A 4,489-nucleotide genomic window follows, 5' to 3' on the forward strand; every position below is an offset into this window, starting at 1 on the left:
GCTGAAAATTAAACAAGTTAAAACAGTCAGTCTTAAATTACTTGACAAAGCTTGCAGGAAGTTAGGGCAAAGTAAGGAGAGAACCTGCATGATCTTCATCCTGTGTTGATGCCCAGGTCGTGAACATTCTTCAGGGCAAGAACAGTATTTCTGTTTTTCTTCAGGGCATGGGTGTACCAGGCTACGTACATTGCTGGTTGCGCTCATTACCCTTCAGGGCAAGGCACCGAAGCAGCATTTTGAATGCGCCACTTTTATTTCCTCTTGCTTAGTCAGGTTTGTGGAGAAGTTGAAACTTATATTCCTACAACTACCTCTGTTGACAATAGCATTAACTGCCACATTGCTTCTAAATTGTGACCTGTTAAGCTTGCAACCATCCATCAATCAGCAATAGCTGCTCGGAGACTACGGCTGGCCGTAACCCTCGGGAAGGTACAGGGCAAATGCCAGAACATGCTTTCATGGGGGTTTAGGATTCCGCTTTGCTGAGCATGGAGAGGGATGTGGAACAGTGATTTGGCAACCTGAACAAAGGAACAAAGGAAAAGTGTGTCGCCTTTTCAGTTGTCTGTCTGCATTTTTCCCCTTCTACTGTTCTGCCCAAGCTGTTGAATCTCCTCTTGAACTGAGAATTACCCTCAGTGATGTCAGATGGGTTTGGTGTCTTGAGTCATATCTGGTGCCTTGGAATATTGCCTATGAGTCATGGAAATTTATGTTTGGTAAACTTGCCCAGAAATGGGAGAAGATATGATAAATCCACATCTACTGGCTGTATTATCAGGGCAGATTTTGAGTAGTTGTCAGTACTTGAGGACTTAATTAATCCAGTAAAACTAGAAGGTCTTTGAATAGGCAGCAAGCATGACAAAGGAAGAGAATATAGAGGGATGCACGGGCACTGGGTGCCGGTAGTCATGGCTTTTATCTTGTCCCTGCAATACTAACACATACCTGCCTTTCTGTTGACTGGGGGCTTGTTTAAACTGTTCTTAAGTTAAAGCCTTTTGGCATTCAGGTTTATTAATTGTACTAGGTGTTCTTATGCTACTGTAATCCCTAAGATATTTCTTGTATTAAAATTTAAAGGAATAAATGTTCTATCCTTAATTATCTTCATTCTTTCAGCCTTCTTTAATGATGAAACATAATAGGCCTAGCCTGGTTTTTAGATGTCGGTATCACTGGAGAGGGAGAGAGAGAATCACATTCGTATGAGAGATATGATTAATATCTTCTTAAATCAAACCTCAGACCTTTCACCCCTCAGTTATGCAGGAGGCGAGGGGTGGGAAGAGAATGGGATTGTTCATGCTAAGCTGCTTGTCTTCTGTGATTGTTTTCAATAGTTATTTTCTGTAGCTCAGCCTGTCTTTATGTAATTATGGCCTGTATTCTTTATTCTTACTTGTGTCACCCCTTTGCATCCGGTTTTATCACAATAATTTACTGCTCAGTTTGCTGAGCCATCTGTATCACTCTAGTTACACTGTTCTTGTTTATCACTCCAGTGTGTCATCTGCAATTTCAAAATATTGAATGTTGTTGGGCCTGTTAGGATTCCCTTGAAAGATCATAAAAAAGAATCCCACCTGTATTGATTGGCTCTCAGTCTAAGTTGTCAAGTTACTGATGGAGTAGAATAGAATAGTTCAGCTGGAAAGGACCTACAAGGATCATCTGGTCCAACTGCCTGACCACTTCAGGGCAGATCAAAACCTGAAGCATGTCATTAAGGGCGTTGTCCAAATGCCTCTTAAACACACACACGCTTGGGGCATCGACCACCTCTCCAGGAAGCCCGTTCCAGGGTTTGACCACCCTCTCGGTAAAGAAATGCTTCCTCATGTCCAGTCTGAACCTCCCCTGATGCAGCTTTGAGCCGTTCCCAGGCGTTCTGTCCCTGGATCCCAGGGAGAAGAGGTCAGCACCTCCCTCTCCACGTCCCCCCTCAGGAAGCTGCAGAGAGCAATGAGGTCGCCCCTCAGCCCCCTTTTCTCCAAACGAGACAAGCCCAGAGTCCTCAGCCGCTCCTCAGAGGACGCGCCTTCCAGCCCTGTCACCAGCTTGGTTGTCCTCCTCTGGACGCCTTCGAGGACCTTCACATCCTGCTCAAGCGGTGGGGCCCAGCACTGCACACAGCACCCCAGGTGAGGCCGCACCAACGCTGAATAGAGCGGGACAATCCCCTCTCTTGACCGGCGGGCCGCGCCGTGTTTGGTGCACCCCAGGGTGCGGTTTGCCCTCCTGGCTGCCAGGGCTCGCTGCTGGCTCCTGTTGAGCCTGCTGCCCACCAGCACCCCCAGATCCCTTTCTGCAGGGCCGCTCTCCAGACACTCCTCTCCCAGTTTAGACTTGTGCCCGGCATTACTCTGTCCCAGGTGCAGAATCCGGCATTTGGTCTTGTTCAATTTCACATCGTTGATGATGGCCTAATGCTCCAATCTATCTAGGTCCCTTTGCAAGGCTTCTTGTCCCTCGGGAGAGTCAACAGCACCTCCCAGTTCAGTATCCAATGAACAGATGTTTATAATGCAAACTCTTTAAGTTGATATTGTACAACAGTAAACTTACTGCCTCAGTGGACTTGTTTCCTTGCTCACAATTCTTATGTGTACGTGTCCCGTCGCTGTGTTAGTCCTTGTCATTATGCATTGTCTTAGGAGCTCAAGTTTAGCTGATTGTTAGCATGACCTGCAAATTCTTTGTGGTACCCACCTCCTACAGCAGAGTTTCTTTATAAATACAAGCCTTGTTTTGTTATTTTTTTCCATTTTGGTGTGATCAGCTGGATGCTTTTAGTCTGTACCTAGTCTACCAGAGTTAAAAACACTGTCCATTGGAAATTGGTTTCTTTCTCTTAGTTAGTTTTATTAGTTAATATTGTGTTATCAGTAGTTATTTCCTATAGTATAGTGTTTAATTCATTTAAGTTTTGTGGGTGACAGAACATTTGTGTCAGTTCTCATTAGCATAACACTGTAGCTGAAATGGAGTAAATTTGATCGTGTTAAAAGTGGCTTCCAAGGGGGAAGGGATTTTTGAGGAAGCCCTTGTATACGGTGAGAAGCTTCCAGCAAATGGGATGCTGATGGGGTCCCTAGTGAGGGAAGAGAAGGCGAGACAATATGAGCAGGAGAAGCTGTGAAATGGCCAGGACTTCCAGGTAATATAAGTGGAAGATGAGTCTGGGTTTGCTAGCCAAATCTCTGTATTAACTTTTACCTCAAGGGGAGAATTGGATCAGCTGAAGGTGAAGTGATTCTGGCCAGTTGATGGTGAATAGTAGTGGTTGGTGATTGACAATTAACAGGTAAATTCCACCCTCTGTCTTCTCTCCTCCAAGTACTTTGAGTTAGGAATCCAGTTTTATCACTGCACATTGCCTGGTGTGGTAAGCCTTTAACCATGACTGTAGTGTCTGCACGCCTGTGAAATAGCGTGTAAAGGCATTACAGAACAGCAAGATGCTCTAGATGTTGGAGGAAGGAACCCATATGCATCTTTGGATGCTGCTGCATATCTGAGGAAAAACAATATTATGGTAAACTTTGCTGCTGGAAATGTTGTTCATTTTATATCTGTGCAGGTCTTCTAGCATTAAGTACTTCCACAGCCCTAGCCATTCTCATGCTAGGCTTTAAACTCTTCCTTTGTCAGGTTCTCTCCCCTTATCTTGTTGCTTTCTTAGTGGTCATCTATGTCTTCGATATTAGGTGTGGATGTACTTGTGCTGGATTAACTTTTGCATTTATTAACTAAAGAAATTATTGTAGCAGTTCCAATTGTGTAATCCATTCCTAAGTCTATTCCCAGCTTGCAGCTTTCCCTTTGTTTCTTTTTGCTTGGATCAGTTTCTTCTCTCTTGAGTTTTGTGTCTCATCACCTTTCAGAAAATTCCTCCAGAAAGTTGTGTCTGAGTTCTTGAGACTTTTTTTATATCCCTTTTTTGTGGTTGGAGGTTTTTTTTAGTGGTTAAATGAACTACGGGTATCATAAAAATCTAATGTATTGTTGCCAAAAGGCAGCTTTTACTACAAAACAGCCTTTGTGCAAAAGAAGTTTTCCCTCAAATATGTGGCGTACAATGTACTTTACTTTGGGTATGTCCCATTCCTGAAATATATGTGCACTTTTTTTGTATCCCTTTTTTATGGTTGGAGGTTTTTTTAGTGGTTAAATGAACTACGGGTATCATAAAAATCTAATGTATTGTTGCCAAAAGGCAGCTTTTACTACAAAACAGCCTTTGTGCAAAAGAAGTTTTCCCTCAAATATGCCCAGGGCTTGCTGCTTATGTGGCGTACAATGTACTTACGTCTGGGTATGTCCCATTCCTGAAATATATGTGCACAATCCTGTCCTGGAATGCTCATCTAATTAAAAGTTAATGAGCAAAGTTCATAATACTCAAATGAAGAATGCATGGTAATGATCTGGTCTTGCTGGCTTAGAACTCACATCTGTCTCCATCCTTCCCATACAG

Source organism: Fulmarus glacialis, unplaced genomic scaffold, assembly GCF_000690835.1.
Source record: "Fulmarus glacialis isolate BGI_N327 unplaced genomic scaffold, ASM69083v1 scaffold4227, whole genome shotgun sequence".
NCBI lineage: Eukaryota > Metazoa > Chordata > Aves > Procellariiformes > Procellariidae > Fulmarus > Fulmarus glacialis.